This window comes from Salvia hispanica, chromosome 4 (assembly GCF_029641045.1).
Source record: "Salvia hispanica isolate PSC_SH4W2 chromosome 4, Shi_PSC_v1, whole genome shotgun sequence".
NCBI classification, from domain to species: domain Eukaryota; kingdom Viridiplantae; phylum Streptophyta; class Magnoliopsida; order Lamiales; family Lamiaceae; genus Salvia; species Salvia hispanica.
In genome coordinates this window covers 15,027,848-15,050,116 of record NC_142695.1, presented here as the reverse complement: position 1 = coordinate 15,050,116, position 22,269 = coordinate 15,027,848, and the positions used below count along the sequence as shown (strand labels likewise).

The 22,269-nt window shown below is 36.1% G+C and overlaps 1 pseudogene; it reads right to left on the bottom strand.

Moving 5' to 3' along the window:
• Positions 1-16,455: 16,455 nt before the first annotated feature.
• Positions 16,456-18,745, bottom strand: LOC148927328 (rosmarinate synthase-like; annotated as a pseudogene).
• Positions 18,746-22,269: the final 3,524 nt, after the last annotated feature.

The following is a 22,269-nucleotide window of genomic DNA, read 5'->3' as shown; positions in this document are numbered from 1 at the left end:
AAGGAACCGTTTTCAAAATGTGAATCCTGTTTGGAAGGCAATATGACTAAGAGACCTTTTAGGTCAAAGGGTAATAGGGCCAAGGAAGTACTTGAGCTCGTTCATACTGATGTGTGTGGATCAATGTCAACCGAGGCAAGGGGTGGTTTTCGATACTTCATCAACTTCATTGATGACTTCTCGAAAATTGGATACTTCTATTTGATGCGCTACAAGTCTAAAACTTTTGACTAGTTCAAGGAGTTTAAGGCTAATGTAGAGACGCGTCATGACAAGAGTATCAAATGCCTGCAATCTGATCGCGGAGGCGAGTACCTATGTGCCGAGTGTTTGTACTACCTATCAGCGTCGGGAATTAAATCCCGATTGACTGCGCCGGGCACACCCCAGCAGAATGGCGTAGCTGAAAGAAGGAATAGGACCTTGTTAAAATGGTCCGATCGATGATGAGTTATACACGGTTACCAATTTCTTTTTGGGGACATGTCTTGCTATCAGCAAGCCATATATTAGACGATTTATCTTCTAAATCAGTTCCTACTACCCCATATGAGTTGTGGACTGGGCGTAAGCCCAATCTAGAACATCTCAAAGTGTGGGGTTGTCCGGCTCATGTATTGGAAAAGGATCCAACTAAGCTGGAATCTAGGATGGAGGTATGTGTATTTATAGGTTACTCTAGAGGATCGAAAGCTTATGAATTCTATAGTCTCCGAGATAAGAAAGTCATTGTGAGCACACATGCCACATTCTTAGAAGAAGAGTTTGTAATGAATCATAAGTCCAGGAGTGAGATAGCTCTTGAAGAGCTAACTTCAGTCACAAGTTCTATTAACCAAGAACAAGTACCTAGTGTAACAACAATTCCAGAAATTTCAACTACAACTCCAAATGTTGTAGTACCGCGTCGCAGTGGGAGGGTCTCTCATGAGCCCGAAAGATACATTGGTTTGGGAGAGTGTATAGATCACTCCTCGGACAACAATGTACTTGATCCCTGGAATCTTGCAGAGGCGCATGCAGATGTCGATCATTGCGAATGGGTGAAAGCAATGGATTTGGAACTACAATCAATGGTAGACAAAGACGTCTATGATTTTTCTATCCTACCCGAAGGTTGTACTGCCATTGGGAGCAAGTGGATAAACAAATGTAAACGTGGACCCGATGGACGAGTTAAAGTCTTTAAGGCAAGACTAGTGGCTAAGGGGTATACCAAAGGGAAGGCATCGATTACGATGAGACCTTCTCCCCATTAGCCATGCTCAAATCGATCCGTATTCTTTTTTCTATAACAGCTTGCATGGATTGGGAAGTATGACAGATGGACGTTAAGACTGCATTTTTAAACGGAAGTCTTGAGGAGACCATCTACATGGAACAACCCGAAGGCTATGTGGTAAAGGGCAAGGAACACATGGTTTGGAAGCTTAAGAAGGCCATTTATGGCCTCAAGCAAGCATCTAGATCATGGAACCAGTGTTTCGATCAAACCGTTCAAAAGTTTGGATTCGAAAAATGCCCTAATGAAAGCTGCGTGTATAAGAAGGTTGAGAAAGGAAATGTTGTGTTCTTAGTTTTGTATTTAGATGACATTCTTCTAATTGGAAACAATAAAAAGATGCTGTCATCATTACGAACTTGGTTGTCCAGCCAGTTCGAGATGAAATAAATGGGTGATGCGGGACACACTCTCAGTATCAAGGTTCTTCGCAAGCGTACAAAGAGAACGTTGTGCTTATCCCAAGAATCTTACATCGATACAGTACTTAGACGCTTTAGCATGCAAGATGCCAAGAAAGGTTTCTTACCTTTTAGACACGACATCCATTTATCTCAAGAGATGTGACTAAAGACAGCATCTGAGATAACAGAGATGAGAAGGATACCATATGCCTCGGCTGTTGGTAGTCTCATGTATGCTATGCTTTGTACTAGACCTGATATTTGCTTTGCTGTTGGCATGGTAGCAAGATATCAATCAAATCCGGGCCAAGGACATTGGACTGCCATAAAGAACATACTCAAGTACTTTAATCGGACTAAGGACTATGTTCTAGTTTACAATGCAGCCGAGCTCTGCCCTTTAGGATATACAGATTCAGACTTTCAAGCTGATGTAGATTCGAGAAAATCAACTTCCGGATATGTGTTTACCTTAGGAGGTGGAGCTATAATTTGGAGGAGTGTAAAGCAGAAATGCATTGCAGACTCTACCATGGAAGACGAATATGTGGCCGCTTCGGAGGCTGCAAAAGAGGCAGTATGGCTTAAGAACTTCCTTCTGGACTTAGGTGTGGTTACGAATATGCCCAAGAGCATCACCATTTATTGTGACAATTCTGATGTTGTGGCGAATTCGAGGGAACCACGGGCTCATAAAGCGAGCAAGCACATAGAGAGGAAGTATCGTATCATTAGAGATATAGTGCAGAGAGGAGACATACAAGTGGTCAAGATTGAGTCAGAAAACAACCTGGCAGATCCTTTCACGAAGGCATTAGCGGTCAAGCCGTTTGAGAGCCATGTTGAAGGAATGGGAGTTCGACTAATACAAGACCTCAATCCGCTATCAGTATAAGTGGGAGAATTAGACGTTAGCACATTTTTTTGTATACTCGAAATTGTATTGAGTATAAGTGGGAGATTGTTAGAGTTTGTATTCTAGAAATCACGTTTCGAGTGATTGAATACAGTAAAACTCTTATTTTATTTTCCAAGGAATAAAATAGATTATTTTTGTCATAATGTTGTTATGTTTTACATTTAATGGATGTTAATTGCATGTTTAAATGTATAAGTTAACTTAACAAAGTCTAAGTCTTTGTTTTCGTAGACCGATTGTGGGCGGCGTCCACTTTAAGGTAACACTGTCAGTCACAAAGAAAAAAGAAGAATTTCACGACCTAGATGGAATTAGATTATCCATCGTGAAAGATTGTAATGTCAGTCCGCATATTTCTAAGTTTTACTGAAATAAGATGACATTGGTGTGGTAAAGCATTGAACGGATCTAACAACAAGACTTGTCTTTGTGCTATCTACTGAAAGGCGAGATCTTGATAAATATTTGTTTCTTAATCAATGTAGGTTAGCATTGAGCATACGGTATTGATTATGTATTACTTTGACTTATCAAATGGTACGGGTTTTTCGTAACCTAATAATCCTGATATATTGGGTAGTGGTGATTAATATCTAGCGGTGTTAGGATTGCTATTATGTTGAATTGTGTGCGAGGTGAGTCTCGTTTGATAATGTCCTCTAGAGGAGCGTGAAACAAGGTTTTATTATTCGGAACCTAGCTAGTTGGAGTTTGATCACTCTATGAATAATAAATAAGAGTTTCATGCTAAGTCCACTCTTGGAATTAATAAGAAATTAATTAGTTAAGTCCATAGCAGATATTAATTAATTAATGAACAATTTTATCTTAAGCGTGAGAAATGAAAGTTAAAACGGAAACCCGAATTACTTATAATTTTGGATTTGGATGGGGAGAGTTCAATATTATTTCTTTAGTGGCTGCTCGTAATATTCCAATTAAAGCTTTTATTAAATTGTAAGTTCAATTTAGTTAGTAAAAAGTAAATTGGATGAGCCCATATCCAAAACCTTCCATAGATCTCTGTCTGGGCCCAGAAGGAACTTAATATAAATAAGAGAATAAAGGAGACATAAAATAACATAATTATTATTGCTCAAATTTTCGTCCCCCTCTATAGAGAGGAGTTCGAATTTTCCTCCCATCCGTGGAGTAGAATTTCTGTCTTCTTTATTTAAGTCCTAGTATTCCGGTGAGATCAGCTCACACTGATATTAGAGTACAGTTCGAGAACCAGAGAGGAGATCCGTGGTCTAGTATTCAAAGCGTCACGTGGAGAAGTTGCTAGCCATCATCAATTCTTTGGGGAATTAATAAGGTATTATTTCTGCTCCTTTGAAAAACATGTTTTAGGTTTCTATATACTTAAAGCATGATCAATTCAAGTTATGAGTATGATACATGTGAGAATTACGCGAATAGATTTTGTCTAAATAATCTACTAAATAGATCTGATTATTATGTGATTTATTTGTTCGATTAATTATTAAATTATGAAATTCGAAAACGCGCGCTTCCGCTGCCGGTTCCTTCAATCGCCGCCTCCATTAGGACGACCCAGATGGAGTAATTCTCTCCATTCAATTTGCTTCCTCCGATATTGAGAGGTTGTATATCGATCTTGTATGCTACGAGTTTTTTTGGTGGGTTATTCGTGTTTTCTTCTTTGGGTGTTGGTGGTGTCATCATGGCAAAACTCTTGCTCATGATTTCGGCAATCTGCCGAGCAATCTCATCTAACTGGGATGGGGTCATATTTTTTTCGGTTTCTGACATGGCTGCTGATTTTTTTTTTGCAGATTTTGGCTAGGGAAAGGTTTAAGGACAATGATGAAGTTTTTCTGAGTCCTGCTCTGGTACCATGTTAAATAGTTCACAAAACACATTGCAAAGAGAGAGAGATAAGATACGGTTTGTATGGAATTGGATGATCTTATTATTGAGTATTTCTCCCTTTAAATAGAGGATATAGTATGATGTACATGGTATGTTCCTATAATCAATCATCCTATTTAATATAATCAATCTTTGATTGAAATAATTGATTCCCAATCAAAATCTTTATTATTTCTAACACAATGTCAATAGAATTTTCGACACTCGAAAATTACGAATGGCTTGGTTATGGTTGTCAGTAAATCAATTTTTCACTAGACTTTAGTAGTGTAAGTATTGAACTACGACCAAAACTATCAATGGCCGGTCAATGTATTATAAATCATAAATATGTGTTTCTTCTAAAAAAAATTATAATAAATTCATATTCAGATTAAACAAATTCATAATCATGTTAAAGATAGAATGTTTGCAATCAAATCTAATTATTATTAGTATACAATTCGTGTTGCACATATGACTTGGGGCTGAATAATGATTATTTTCTGTCGTCAACAAAATTTGCACTATCTAATCATTTTATCCTTCTTTACTTTATCCAAGGTTGGCATATGAAAAAGAATACTCCTACATTTCTTCCTTCTTCTTTTTCTCTAAAAAGTAGTACTCCTAGTATATGTTTTAGTATTTTATTTGGCTTTTAATAAAAGCGGTTATACACTGTAAAAAAAATTGTCAGTTTACCGACGAAATTAGCGATAGAAAATTTTCGCTACGAATTACCGACGGTAAGTTTTGCACTGGGAATTACCGACAGTAAACTGACATTTTTTTTTGGTGTTAAGTGTTAAGGGTTTAGTAGGCTTTGCACTATAGCACACTTTAAGCTTTTTCAAATGCTTTTTCTCTTGTACGTATATATTATAAACATAAAATATGTTGGAGTTATCACAACATACGTTTTTTTAATTCATCTAAAATGTTTTATTATTTTTATATGATTTGTGGAATCTATACATAGTGTCAAATCTACTTAGATGGAGCCAAAATTCTTGATTTATATTCAATACTATCACATTGCATGCATCTGTTTTTACAATCATATAGAATAAAAAAATTTCAAACAGATATTCTCTTAAAAATATTTCTGAAACTATCTTTCACTAACATCATACATAGTATTTAAATTTTCCTATCATTCATATAAACAGATCTTAGCTATCAGCATGTGTTACAAATTCTGCAATATTTTTTCTAAATATTCATATCCAGGTGTTTTTAACACCTAAAAGAACCATCAATCCTTTTTTTTTTGGAAACTCAAAGGTCATGTTGAAATCTGTGTTGCTTTTGGAATGAACACCTTTTAAGAACACAATTTCTTTAAATATATCATTCAACTTTGAAGAGAGAAAGTTAAACAGATTTTGTGCTATTTGCAATGAAAAAGTTGAAGAGTTCTACAATCATAAAGGGTTGCTCATCTCAGGGTGTATCATCTGATGCTTCAAGTGAGTATTATACCTCTGAGTTTCTTGCTGAACTGCCTTCTAATCCCCTTTTATCTTCCTTCTTCTTGCATATTTCACTTTCTTTCAATTTTTTTCCTGTCAATGAACAATGTAAGTACTTTTTTAAGACCCCAGAAATGCATAACAGTTTAATACGCATATAACTTTCATTTTGAAGTATAATGTTATGTAGTCTCCATTTCACAGCAGAACAATCAAACACAAGTGCTATATCACTTCTGAAATTTATCAAAATCTTCATATTTTCAATAACTTGCTAAATTTTGAAACCTAATAGTGATATCCCTTTTTTTTCTATTTTCCGAATGAAAAATATGCTTGAATATAGTCTACTAACAACATTGCTGAATGAAATTGACAACAATCTGAAAAAAATGAACTTTGTTTGAGGTAACTTATCTCAGTCTGGTAGATTTGAACATCATTCTCGAAATAATTGTTGTCTGACTTTGCAATACTTTGGATCTATGATTTGAATCTTCGAAAGGCATCCAATCCTTCTCCGATACTGTGAAAAAAACAATTGATAAAGTTAGAATAGACCTAATCTTCGACTATTTTGGTATATTCGCGAAATTTTGTTGGAATATACCTGTAATAGATTCCGATTTCGATCTGTGGTCTGCCGTTCTGTCGCAATTCTTGAACCGATGACGGAGGCGACGCTTAGCAGTCGGCGAAGAAATTGTTGGCGATTTTTTTTCGTTGTCGATTTTGTAGATTTTAGGGTTGTTTTGGTAGATTTTAGTTGCAAATCTGGAGATTAGTTGTGGTATGTAGTCGATAAGGTATTGTGGTGTCCGGTCAGCGCCGATTGAGAGGAGAAGACGTCGTCTTCCGCCGAAGGAGATGGTTGTGAACTAGGGCTTTCTCTAAGGCGCCGACATTTTCATTCTCGAAAATGTGTATATATATATATATTAAGGTATTGTTTTAATCCTTAAGTGTGTTAATTAATACTACTAATCTATAGTTTAGAAATCTTAATTAATTCCCCAATAACGTATTTTATATAAGAATTGGGCTTCGGTTCAAAATTATTGGGCCTAAGTTAAAAATCGTTTTGGGTTTTAATAAATTTTTTTTGGGTATTGTTTTCAATTTATTGGGCCAATATAACATTTTCTAATTATTATCTAATATTTTTGTTTAATATTTATATATAAATATATATAAATATTAAATTTTATTTTAATTGATAATTTTTAATTTTTTATTAGTTTATAGGTTAATTATAAAGTTTATGGTATGTATTTTTCTTATAATTTCATGTAATTAGTAATATTATGAACAATTATTTTTAAATAATGTTTGAAATTTTTTGTATAAGTATGAAATTCTATTTAATGTGCTGGGTTATTTAGGTGTGTATTATGAATATGTAATAAGTAGTATGAATTTTTTTAATTGTGTTTGGCCATCTAATTGTGTATAAGGTGTATTTAATTTGTTTTATTTATTTCAGCCATAATATTATGTAATTTGGTATATTATGTACAATGAAGTTTAAAGTATTAATATTTTTTTCATTATTTAGTATTTTTGTTTGGGTATTTGTTTTAAATTAGATATTAAACATTCAACCCAAACCAATCCAAAATCCCCATTGAATTAGAAAAATATGAACGCAGTCTAATTCGATTCCACCATCTCGACTATTTCCAAGGCTTAAATATAAATAGTTTCTATTCTTTATTTTCAATAATTTTTACATATTTCCTATATATTCCTTATTTTTATTTAATTTGTTTTAAATATATTTTCTTATTTTTTAAAAATTACTTGGCCCGTGCATAGCACGGGTGGTAAAACTAGTTATGCAAAAGCACATCTTCCAAAACTATTTTGGATTTCAAGAAAGAAAGGGGCTTTTAAAAGTAAGCATATTGTTGGTTGTTTTATCCGCAGCACAAAATCAATCGAACTCCCACTTATAAAACACAAAATCAAATTTTATTTTATTTTTTTCCCTTATTTTCCTTTTTTCCACCTACACCCTAAAATCATATTTCTGTAATAGGAGTAGTAATTTATTTATCAACATTAAGAAAGTTTTAATATTTTTATTTGCATTGAAATTAGATAATTATACTTTTATTTGTAAAAGTTGACTCATTTGACTTTTCTTAAGTAGATGGAGTATTAAATTTCAACAAAATTAAATCCTTGCACACTTATATGCAGTAAGAACCAATTCTAGTGTGAAGCCTAACATAATTTGGTGGGCACTTGGAAAAACAAAACATAAAATAATTAGATATGGCAATAAAGAGAGTTTCCTCAAAAGCAAAACCAGCTAGTTGATCAGAATACAGCTGACTCGGGAAGGGTCCATTTATATAAATATTGTGGTCAGAAATAGCTATGTTGCTATATAGCCCAGCTAATATGAGAGTAATTGATTTGTATATTTATTACCATGGACCCAATTGCATGAGGTTACGTTTAGATCAAATTTGAATTTCTTTACGTCACAAAATATATGCACTCTTTGGAGTGTATAATTTTAGATAATTAATAGTATAAGGATGTTATAGCTTCGTTATGTAGAATATAGTTTTTTATATTTTTTTTATATATATGAAAGAAGTAACCGGCCTGCATGTGTCTATAGTTACTGGGCCGAGCCCACACCATCTAATCGAACTTACAAATTACTGTCAGTATAAAATCGTTACTTTTAATATCTTTTCATGCAATATTTTTGTCACTAACAAATAGGAGTATGTCTTAAACAAACCCACCAGGTATACATATGATATATGAAAATATACAAATGTGCATATAAACCAATTATGAAATTCAACTGCATATTTCTCCAAAAGCATTATGACAATTAACAATTAATGTGCCAGAGAGAGAGATATGCATAATTTATTAGGGAATACTAGCTAACACTATTTAAGTGGTGATTTTGAGTGTTTTTCTTGTTGCAGAACAGTGAACATATTCTATTGTGATGTAACTCCCATGTTTAGATTGAGATGCCCTTTTTACAATATTTTTTCTAAACCAAGTATTTTGCAGAAATCTCAATCTATTTAATAGGAGTACATTCAGAAAAGATTTTTTTTTTTTTAAATAGAAGAATCAGGTCATTTTGAGGATCGACAAACAGAACACTATCCCCTTCGTAGAGACCTCCATCAGGTCCGACTTAAACAGGCTTCCCCCATCCAAAATCCACTTCATAGAATGGAAGCCTACTCCAGTTGGTTATCTCGAAATCTATGCAATTCACATAGCTAAGGCTACGAACAATGCTTTGCACTTTCCCCAAATGCATCTCCAAGTAGTCCAACGCCGACCTCAAGTACCCCGTTTCCTAAACATCCCTGCGGCAGAGGGGGCCGTAGCTTCGCATGTTCACAAGAAACTCCAGCCTCGTCTCCTGATCACTCGCAGGCGCCGCTGCATTTTCGGTTGAGGGCTTTGATGTGATCACGGCTCAGCCTGAATATGGAGGTTGTTGTGTCACCATCGACGAGAGGGGTTGTTTTGAGCGGCGGAGGGGATTGGTGCTCAATGTGGTGGAAACGGGGCCGCTGCGCTGAGAGGACGCGGCGGTCCCCGCATTTGAAACGAGTTAACTGCACCAAATGTTATATATATCCAAAACACATTAAACAATCAATTTGAAGACTAATTATGTTAATATAGAACAACAAAAAAGTAGAAATTCCATCGACGGTTTTTCTTCCAACTGACTCTTTCAAGGTTGTCTTCATGCTTCCCACAACTATGATATCATTTTACTACTTCCGACAGTTCAATTTATAGTTGAGATTGTTGATTGGGTTCTTTCATAGGAATCTTTCTTTCTTTTTCTTTTTTCCGTCTCAAGCCCTCACCTCTCCTCCACTCACAAACATTAACTCCCACTATTTACCATTTTAGTTGTAAAACTAAAAACAATGAACATGTATACACCTTCTGTTCCACAATAGTAGAATTATTTTGTCATTTTAATATATTTTATAGTAGTGGAATCATTTTCCTTTTTATTAAAAGTCAACACATATTGTTGGAATGGAGAAATCAATTACTTGGAGAACAAGAAATCAAGACAAGAAGATATGGCAAGAATAATAGAGGAAATAAATTAAAGATTATGGAAAATCAAATCAAGAAGATATTATGATATTAGAATATATTTTCCATGTATAGCTAGAATTAGTGCATATAAAAGGTTGTGTAACCATTGAGAGAATTTAATCCAAGTCATTCACAATGTAGTCTTTAAAGTTCTCTCCGTCTTTTACTTTCTGCAATGTCTTTTATTTTCCGCAATTTTATTTTTTAACATGGTATCAGAGCAAATTCGATCATAGGGATCGATTACTGTCTCTGTATCAAAAAAAAAAATTCCAAAAAAGTTTTCATCATCGTCCCTTTCCAAAATCCAACCAAAACAAGCCAAAACCCTCTCAATAATAGCCATGAATCAACCCCAAAAATCTGACCAGCAAATAACCTTCCCAAAAACAGCAAAAAATTGCTCCAAATAATCAAGATAAATAAATCAGCCGAGAGCTCCAAAAACATCCTATCCCAAACTGGCCGAGATATTTTCCCAAAAGTCTTCCATCTAAGTCTTCCCATACCGGAAGCGAATTCCACCAAATATCAGCAAATAAACCTACGAACTGTCGAATCTACCATAGCCTACAAATTGCCAAACCATCCAAATATCCAGCCAAGAAACCTACAAACCAAATCACCGTACTCTCAAATTATCGAGATATTACCAGTTCAAAATTTTGAGCTGGGGAACCATGGCTCCAAAAAGGTCGTCTCTCCTGCAGGGAAGGAGAAAGGCTAGAAAGGCCGTTGAGAAAGATACTAAAGCCGAGGAGGTTGACAAACTTGTCTCGACGAATTGTTCGATCGAGGAGAAGAAGAACTAAACAGCCGAACAATTCTGCAGAGGAGAGGAACTTAACAGCCAAACAAATCTCCTCTTCCTCACCAAACCAAGGAAATCCCACAAAGAATGGAGCCGGAGATAGGAGAAGCCGGATGCAGGAAAGGGAACCGTTGTCGAAAGTGCAAGAGAGAGAGTGATAGCAGCAGCCCCAGTTACAAATCTGATCCAACAAAAACCATTACAAATTCAACCGCTGAATCTCTGGCTGAGGGGGAGAGAACAATCCCAGCCGGAAAATTCATCGAGTTGAGAAGATGAAAGGCAAGTGGCCAACCATGAGCAACCACGCCCGGAGAAGAAGGCTGACTACAGCCGAAGAGAAAGCAGCAGCAGCAGCAGTAAAGAAAGGAGTTCACAGTTTGTTTGGCCGAGGGGGAGAGGAGGTATCCGACCAAAAAATCAGATCTGGCCCGAGAAAGTACCGCCGGAATGGCCCGCGAGAAGCTTGCCATGACAAACAGCAGGACATTCGGGTAAGAAGACAAAGCAGCCGAAGAATTATCCGGCCGAGGGGGAGAAGTTAGTCCCAACTGGATAATTATTCGAGATGATTGGAGCCAGAGAAGATAGCTTGAGGCAGAAACAACGTCGATACAGAGGAAGCCAACAACAAGGCGAGGGAGCTGCCACAGACGAAGAAGAAGGCTGTAGAGGAGCAGTCATGGAAGGGATCAAGTCTCCAAGGCGGAGATGCCAAGAGGGAAAGAGTTACCGTTGGTGTTCAACGGAAAGAAGAAAACATACAAGGAGTCAATCTAGAGAGGTCGAATGCTATCTGCCGAGAAAGGCAGAGGAATTCCACCACCAAGCAGCCAACGTCTGTGAGGTGAGGGAGAGAGTGAAAGTGACGCCGCACAGACGTTGAGGCGAGGGAGAGAGAATGCTGATGAAGAGGCAGGTCACCGGAGTTGGAAAGAAGGTGAAACCGAAGAGGCCAGATCGGTCCTGTTGGAGTCTTGGAGAAAGCCAAGGAGAAAGGTGGCTACATGCCCGAAACCTCTCCTCGATCAAGATAAGAAAACAAGTATCAATGGCTGAACAATGCCGCGAAAGGAGCTGCAGTAAGAAACTTGCCGGAGGCAGATTGTGTCGGCTTCAAAACTGGAATCCGTCACAGGGGAAGCTGTGGAAACATTAACTGAGAAGAGAACAATGATGATTGATAGTCAGTTGATCGAAGAAGAGAGCATTCGCTAAAGGAGGCGCGATGCACGATCCTCGATGGCGTCAAGGCACCAGAGGAAAAAAATTACGGAACAGACGTGGAGAAATGAAAATAATGGGCCTAGTGGGCCATAGTTTGAGTTGGAATGGACCGAGAATGGTCCATAGAGGGCTCCTAGATACAAGCAAAAACTGTCTAGATTAGCTCCTCGACAAGAGTCAAAACTGTCTGAATTAGCTCCTCGGCATGAGTCAAAACTATCTGATGGCTCCTAGATAAGAGCTAAAACTATCTAAGATGGCTCCTGGATACGAGCTAAAACTATCTAAGATGACTCTTTGATATAGTAAAAATTGTTCAAACAAGCTCCCGAACACGAGTTAAAACTGTTTAAACACCCGAACACGAGTTAAAACTGTTTAGACAAACTCCTTGACACAAGTTAAAACCGTCAACAGAAAATTGAAGAACTCCTTGAAATGAGTCTAAACTTTCAATGGTTAATGAAGAACTCCTTGATAAGAGCCTAAACTTTCAATGAAGAAAATTGAAGAAGCTCTATGATACGAGCATAAACTGTCAATGGAAATTGAAGAACTCTTAAATACGAGTATAAACTATTTATCAAACTAAAGATCGTGCAAGCTAAGTGTCGAAAAACTCAATACTCAACTTGAGGGGGAGTGTTGGAATGGAGAAATCAATTACTTGGAGAACAAGAAATCAAGACATGAAGATATGGCAAGAATAATAGAGGAAATAAATTAAAGATTATGAAAAATCAAATCAAGAAGATATTATGGAATTAGAATATATTTTCCATGTATAGCTAGAATTAGTGCATATAAAAGGTTGTGTAACCATTGAGAGAATTTAATCCAAGTCATTCACAATGTAGTCTTTAAAGTTCTCTCCGTCTTTTACTTTCTGCAATGTCTTTTATTTTCCGCAATTTTATTTTCAACATATACTCTCTTTTATTTTATTCTTTTTTCATCTCTCTACCTTTTTCATTTCTACTTTATTCTTCCTTTACCTAATCTCGCTTAACACAGTTTTTCTTAAATCGCGTTTCGAAAAAAATGCCCCCACTATAGAAATATAAGTCAAATTTATTACGACACCAAAATATATACATACTTCATGACATAATTCAAGTACTAATAAAATAAAATCAATGATTAAAAGAGGAGAAACAAAATTCAAAATTAATTCAATATATTAAATTCAATATATTAATTCTTAAAGTTTAATCTCATCCACTCATTTTAAATTCTAAAACTGCAGATTATTTTGGATTATAATGCTATAAGCAATAGAAGATGATCCGGAGTTATTAAATACTTCGATTATTTTTATGAATCAAAGTTGAATAAGGTATATAAGTATGCGCGGTTAAATCCATGAAAATTTTTAATTACTGCCGACAAAGGACATGGCCACTTTGAAAATAATTTCATAAATCCATTAAAGTTTTTAATTACTGTCGACAAGGGACGTGTCCACTTTGAAAATAGTTTCATACTAGTACCAAATAATGGGCGTGGGTTACCTATTTTGGGTATCGACATATCAGGAAATGAGAGTGGATAGAGCTGTACTTGGCTCATCGATCGGAAATTTTGAAAATAATAGTTTTAAGGGATGTTGGCACCTGATATGGTGGAATTTTAAAAAAGTTGAGTTTTTCCTACGAATTTTGAAATTGAAAAATAATAGTTTTAAGGGATGTTGGCACCTGATATGGTGGAATTTTAAAAAAGTTGAGTTTTTCCTACGAATTTTGAAATTGACAAATAATATCATGAACTTTATTCCGAGTTTGTTATTTTTCATCAATGAAAAAATTCTGATTATATTAATAGATTGAAGAACAAATTTGAAGGGTGTGCTTCAAGAAAAACTATTTTCAAAAATTGAAAATTATTAGAAATGGGTCACTCACCCCTTAAAAGGCGTTATAAGGGAGAGGGTTATTCATACTTTAATGGGTGAGCTAGGATCGTTACCAAGCCGATGTGGGACAAGATATTAAGAATTTTAACACGCCTTCACGTGTGGGCCGGGATGACACATCGGACTTCCATCACGTGGGTAGGCAAGAGAAGAGATAAAGAGATAAATCCATCGTCGGCTTGGGCCCGCTCTGATATCATATTAGAAATGAGTCACTCACCCCTTAAAATGCCTTATAAGGGGGAGGGTTATCCATACTTTAATGGGTGAGCTAGGATCGTTACCAAATTGATGCGGGACAAGATATTAAGAATTTTAACAAAAATCTTGAAACTCTCGAAGTTGTTGTCGAGAAATTACGAAAAAAATATGTATCATGATATTATTTGGCGGAAATTTTTCATTGGTGGGAAATAACAAACTCGGGTAAAATTCTGATATTATTTGCCAATTTCAAAGTTCGTGGGATAAAACCAATTTTTTTAAAGTTCCATGATACTAGATGCCAATATCCCAAGTTTTAATGGTAATTTGTGTTAATGTTTGTCGCCAATTACAAAGATATAGTTACAAATAAAAAGTTCATTAAATAGTTCATATTTCAAATTGGGGCTTGCCAAATTGAGAAGTAAAAATATGGTGAAGAATTAATTTGTTGCAGGGACTGAATACAATATGGGAATTTACAGATAGAGAATCTATGAACATGTGTTATGGAATTGCAACTAGGAGAAAAATTTGACGAGGAGTGGATTTTATTAAATGAGTTTGTATGTGATAAAAATTGTGTAGATGAGTTTTGATTATCATAGAAAAATAAGAATTGGTCAAAAGGCCTTTATACCGGAATGGAGTAGGATTAATGGTGGAGCAGTAGATCCGCCATTATATTAGTACAAAATTAGAACAGTGGAAGAAAGAAGAAAATAATTGTTGATGAAAAGAAAAAAAATTCAGATTAGAAGAAGAGTGAATTACACCTGATCTTTCACTTTCGCACATAAAATGATACATGATCTTTATTTTATATCATTTTTGGTACCTGATCTTTATTTCATTTTATATCTATATTTGATATCGTTTGATGGAAAGAAAATCAGAGTAGCGATCTCAGTAATTCAACACTTAATAAGACGATATTATCCAATGACATAAAAATATAAATGAAAAACATCGTCCCAGCGGAAGCAATCGAGAGAAGAATGATACCACGTGCGAAGACACGACATATTCGAAATATTCAACTAAACAACTCCTTCAATGGTCCGGCTCAACACCCATTGCGCTCATCACAACTCACTCAACCTGCACAATTTTTAAACATATATAGGGCTAAGTACTTGATGCACTCAATAGACTCATGCCGAAAGTAAATTTTCATAAAAATATTTATCATGCTACTACTATTGAGTGACCTCAAGGTTTTTACTTTGAACAAATCCGAGACACTAAAATGTCTAATCATATCATCCATCAACATCGATCACCATCATCATTACCACTACCACCACCACCACCACCATCATCATCATCATCATTTTATATCTTAACTATACATGACAGGGAATGTGGCGACATTCTGCCACTAGACCGACCAACTCGAAAGATGGAGCACGATCTACCATCAGTGTACACTAGCCTGAGTATAAGCTTACCTCACATCCAGACCATAATTCAATTACAATAAATGGCAAAAGCTACTTTAGATAGGTTCCATCTAAACAAAACACGATATGATAAACATACTCCACATCACCTTTTACATCAAAATATACTGACGACATAGCCCCAGTTAAAAAACATAGCTAGCCACATGTGCTTACTTTCTCAACTCGATTTTCCATTCCGACTTTAAAATAGAGTGCAAAAATCACCTTTTTTGAAAGAAACATAACATGCAAAAATCAGACATTAGGCAAATAATTTAATTTAAAAACAAAGCACACATCCTATGTAATATTCATTTTATCCTTCTATCTTTTTCAGAAAATTCTAAAATTTTATGCGACTTTAGAACGTCGTCTTCATCCTTCTAATGATTTTTATTCCGGCTGTCTGAGATGTCGCGACGGATACCACCCAGCCATTCGCGCCCTCCAACACTTGACAACTTCAACACTTCAATTAGCATAACCAATCATTCTTGAACTTATATCTAATTCAACCAATATTTAATCAATCCAGCCAAACCATCTTCTTCACATACTGGCCCGCTAAATAAATTAAAACAAAGGCTTCCACTTTCACATTGTTAGTTCAATCATCTACTAAAATGCTGGCCCAAACTACAGTCAATGTTGAGTGAAAGAGTTGGTGGTTGAGGTCGTAGCCGAGTTGAAAAGGTTAATCAGCCTATCAAGAGTGATAATATATACTCCTACAAGTAGATGATTTAATGATAACAAGTAACAACCAATTTTGTGTAGTACAAAGCTCAAATTTTAGACACGTGGCATGAATCATCGTTATGCAGCAGCTTTTGAAATCGTTTCATGGGGTATTGGTGCAGTGTGATCGCAAGCAAAGCACCCCCTTCATTTTGAGGATCAACAAACAGAATACTCTTCCCTTCGAAGATAGCTCCACTGGGTGCGACAAAAACAGGCTTCCCCCATCCGAAATCCGCCCCCATCCGAAATCCGCTTCATAGAACGACACCCTAACCCAGTTGGTTATCCCGAAATTGGGGCTTTTCACATTGTTTTGGCTGCAAACAAGGCCTTCTACATTCCGCATATGCAACTCCAAGTAATCCAAAGTAGACCTCATGTATTCGTCATCCATTCGGGCGATTGCCTCGTTCACTTTCTCCACCGCGAACCTCAACGGCTTCGATTCCAGCTCCCCACTCACAGCCAATGCGCCCGTGTAGAAAATCCCATTCCCAAAAAAACCCTATGGGAAAGGGGGCCGTAGTTTCTGCCGCGCATTCAGAGGGAACTGCAGCTTCGTCTCCTGATCCCCAGGCAAGCCGCGGGCAATGCTCACGCAGCGCCACACGTGGCCTGCCACAACTTCGTACGTCGTATAATTCGAACCGCTGCAGCTATCATGGCATTTTTTCTTGAGGCCATTGATAAAGTCACGGCTGAGCTTGAAAGTGGAGAATGTTGGGTCACCAGCGGCGCCATCGAGAGGGGTCTTGAGCGACGGAGGGGGATGGTGCTCGATGTGGCGGAACTGGGGCTGCGGGGGGTTTGCGCGCCAAGAGGACGCGGCGGTCCAAGGAAACAGTAGCGATTTCGGAACACGTGTTGATGAAATGGAGTGCGGAGATCCCGTCTGATGTGTGATGCTCGTTGGCAAAACCTAAGCTCACTCCGCCGCACTTGAAACGAGTTAGCTACATGTACAAAATCACATTAAATAATCGATTCATAATAAGATATCTATAATTAAATTTTGGATAATACTAATACAGTAATACTCCACGCACCTGCACCCGAAAAAGAGGGAAGGTGGAAATTCCTTGAGAGTAATCGACAGTGGGAATGAGGTTGAGGTTGTGGTCAGGGCTAAGGGTGTAGAAATCAAGGCGGCCGCTGTCGTCCTCCACGGACAACACCCCTTCCCCGTTGCAGTTGATCTCAAGGCGGCCGCTGTCGTCCTTTCTCAGCCTGCATGCATACAGCTAGAACTCAACAAGGGCTCGGCTTAGAGCTGCCTTTAGTGCCGTCGGGTCGAAGAAGCCGGCGGAGCCATCGCAGCGGTACAAGTACATCCACCGAGTATGGTAGGTGTCAGGAAAAACTAGGTCTAAATTGGAGAGCCACACACTGCCCCTCGGAGTATGTTTTACTATTACTGATTCTTTCACTGTGATTTTCACGCTTCCCACAACTGAATTACTTTTATGATTTTACTTCCGATTGTTCAATATACGTACGTACTTACTTACGTAAGTGGAGATTGTAAATTGTCTTGAAGATTACTTTGCGTTCTAGTTTGTAGTTATTATAATTGCGTCTCTATTTATGTATCCTTTGTAGTGTATACAATTTTTAAACAAAGTTATTCATCATGCAACTCAAACATAAGAAAAAACAACATAAATTCTAGGCAAAAACGATGATACCTTTTGCCCCAAGAACAAAAAGCTTTTATTCCGTTATAAATTTGATGGGAAACAAAGATTCCTACCTAAATCAGCAGAAAGCTTGTTTTGTCACAACAAACAAAGCTTCAACTTTCCACTAGCCTGTGTTGTTAACAGCAGCTTAATTTTAAGAATCCATGGGGATCGCTCGCCCCAGGAAACAAGCTCGACTTCAGTTAGACGAGGGAAGGACCCGACAACTTCTTCTCCTTGGCTGCGACACTGGCTAATAAAAGCACCTTCCTCGTCTTCATGGCCTTTCACACACACAAATCAGACAAAACACAAGAAAATGCTTCTTTTTCTGTAATTTTAGGTTTATCGGTGTTCTCCAACGAAGGTCCAGAGGTCGTTGGCTTGCCATCTCCTCCAAAGGAGCAGGCCCCAGATAATACTTGTTTAATAAGTGAACCTGTATCCGAGCCAATGGGGTTGAAAACACAACTCACACTCACCTTGTAGAAGTTTATACAGGTGTTTTCTCATCCTACTCACATTTCTTCTTTCCAAATACTGAAATTATAAGGAATTACATCAAGGTAGTACTACGTTTTTGGTTTGAACGTAGGAGGGTGGCAGGCGAATTAATCGCTTTGTAGTTATTGATCAAAAGAGAGCTTACTGCCATTCCTGGCTTTTCTTTTCTCGGGCCCACTTGATTAATACTCCTTCCGTTACATAGTAATGGAGGAGTTTCTTTTCGGCACGGAGATTAAGAAAAATTGTGTTAGGTGAGTTAAGTAAAGAGAGTGTAGAGTGGAAAATGAAAAAGGTAGAGAGATGGAGAGATTAAAAAGTAAGAGATAGTAAAGTAAGTGTGGAAAAATGTGTTGACCTTTACTATAAAGGAGAAATGACCCCAACAAGAGAACTTAAAGTACCATAGTGAAAGGAAGGTCTTGATCATAATAGTACAACCTATTTTACCCACTTTATCCTTCTTGCAAAAAGGTTGAAACCCCAACAATATTTTGAGGGGTGTTCAATTAGGGTACTCAGTAGTCCGTTAAGAGCCACTGTCCTGCCAGAAGCCCACATTCCAAGACCGATCCTTAGCCATTCTTGCAAATCTGCTCATCTCGAACCAACGACGCTAACCCTACGGGCAATTTTGTGGATTGTGCGGTAACAGGGTGCTTATGATGTGAATCTGTAATTTGGGCTCAATTAATTTGGGCTCAATTATATAAATGGGCCATAACCTTTTATCTTGCTATACTTAGTTTGGGCTTTAGTAATATTGAAATATTTTAAGATTTAGTAATCTAACTATATTATACTACGGAGTATAATATTACGAAAGGTCAAAACCTAATATAGTAATCAGAAGCGGACCTACGTTGATTGGTGAGGGATCCTTGGAAACCCCACCATTTTGAGGTTTTACTATAATATGCATATGTAAAATGTACGAAATGAGTTCTAGCTTAGTTGGTTTTGAAGCTGCCCTCTACAATAGAGCCTTGGATCGAACACCACCAGCACCACTTTTGTTTTTGCGCAAATTTTTATGCATTTTCTTATACTAATTCATTTCTCTATTAAACAATCTATTTTTTTTATTCTCATAGTTAATTCATTAGCTACTAATTAATTTATTTATACATTTTTATTTTCTCACTCTAGTAATTTATGTATATTGTTATTATAAGATTATAAAGGATGTGTCTTTAGTTTATATTACTCATTCTTAAATTATTTATTATCCATCTCTATCTTGTAGCTCTATAATGTTCTTGTCGGACTGTTTATAACGTCGTTGGCACTAAAAATATAAAACAATTGTTAATCTCCTCTGCCGGTGAAAAGTATTCTCATTAATGGATGACACGAGTTTTAATTCGTAATAGATAGAGTATATAAATTATGAATGACTTTCCATTTTTAGTATGGGACTAATTTTGGTAGACGGGCAAAAATAGAAAGATGAAGCTATATTTTTTATGGACGAAAGAAGTACTGGTAATTTGGACCCCCAGTATCAAAATCCTGCGTTCGCCACTGAGAGTAATAATGATGTTTCATTATTCGTGATATATATTTAATTTTATAATGAATTACACTTTTATGTTTGCGTTAAATTTAGACTGTATATATGACACATTTATTATAAAGTTATTTTATTAATCGCATAACTTTAAATATTATCATTTGTTCTATAGTAGTGAAGTCATTTTGCCATTTTGATACGTTTCATAGTGGAGTCATTTCCCTTTTTTTAGTAACAATCAACGCATTTCATCTCACTTACCTTTTCTTCTATCCTACTTTATTCATTTTACTTTTTCCTCTCTTCTACTCTATTATCTTTGTATTTAATATATTACACACGTTTTTCTTAATTTTTTTGGCAAAAAGAAATGCCTCCATAATATGGAACGGAAGGAGCACAGTACTATATTTTTGTTTTTCTCCTTATTTTACTCAACTTTAAAAAAAATGTGGCAAAAATAATGGAATAGATAGAGTATTTATTGTATGATAAGTATCACTTAATGGGGTCATCTTCTAATGCTTATAACACCATAATCCAAAACTAAGACTAAATCTACACCCTTGGATTTTGAAATGAGTGGATGAGATTTAAGCTCACAAATTTCAATAAATAGTAGACAAAATATCAACAAAAGGGTAATATCGTCATTATGTTATCATATGATAATGTTCGTGGGTGCATATCAACATAGTGTATTACAAATATCAACAATATAACATGAGAATATCAACATAAGGACAAGAAAATATCAACACAGTTTTATTGATATTTTACCTACACTATATTGAGATTTTGCATACACTGTATTGAGATTTTTTGTTGTATTTGTTGATAAAAACTGCTTACCAACATGTACGAAAATTGAAACATAATTTATCAAATTTCATCACCGAACATCGTCGGAAAATATGCAATTGAGATCTCGTTGGAATCCTTATAAAATTATCTTTAATTTGATATATTTTTTGTGAAAAAAAATAATTTAATTCGAGAGAGTTACGTAAATTTAAAGATTTTGATAAGAGGGAATTGACATTAATACCCTTTAAGTTTATTTAATAATTTTTTTACTTTAAAATATAATCCGTGATATTATTTCAATCATTAGATCTCCTAATCTAATTGTTAAGATTTGATCTTAATTTATGATTGCTAATAAATTAGCAATTGATCGCACTCTTCACTTTATAAATATTTGAGTTGATTAAAATAAAAATATTTTTATAGTAAAAAATCACTTTATGCAAGTAGGAGGCGGTGTATCAATTTTTTGCCGTGGACAATGGATATTCAGGGAGCACTAGTGTACTTTTATACTTATATCACAATCTCCTTCCAATCACAGGACATGTAAATGTAACATAACAATATAATTAAGCAACAAAGGATGACACAGAAGAAATACTTCAAATTGCATAAAGGACAGTTTATGTTGCATAAAATGCAATTTATTTTGCATTATAGACTTATAATGCAAAATAAATTGCATTTTATGCACCGTGCACCGTGCGAATTTCAAGTCATTCTGACACCAAAGGTTTTAGCTCAATTTCTACGTTCAAACTGCGTCAGTAGTACTGAAACCAAAAAAATAGTAGAATATCGTTTTAACCCCCTAAACGATGTCAGATGGCCAAAATTTATCAAAAAAACAGTAAAATGTCGTTTTCCAAATCGCAATTCGCAAGCATCGTACGAATTTCAAGTCATTCTAACACCAAAGGTTTTAGCCCAATTTATACGTTCGAACTGAATCAGTAGTACTGAAATAGATTCCAAATTGCGATTTGCATGCACCGTGCGAAAAAACAGTAAACTATCATTCAATTCCAAATTGTGATTCGATGCACCATGCGAATTTCAAGTCATTCTGGCACCGAAGGTTTTAGCCTGATTTCAATGCTCGAACTGCATTAGCAGTACTGAAATCGATTCCAAATTGCGATTCGCATGCACCGTGTGAAAAAACAGTAAACAATCGTTTGATTCCAAATTGCGATTCGCATGCACCAACACCGTGCGAATTTCAAGTCATTCCGACACTGAATGTTTTAGCCCGATTTCTATGCTAGAACTGCATTAGTAGTACTGAAATCGAAGAAGTTAAAGAGTGAATGAAGCACTCTTTAGTTCTTACGATACTAAATAAAATAGGC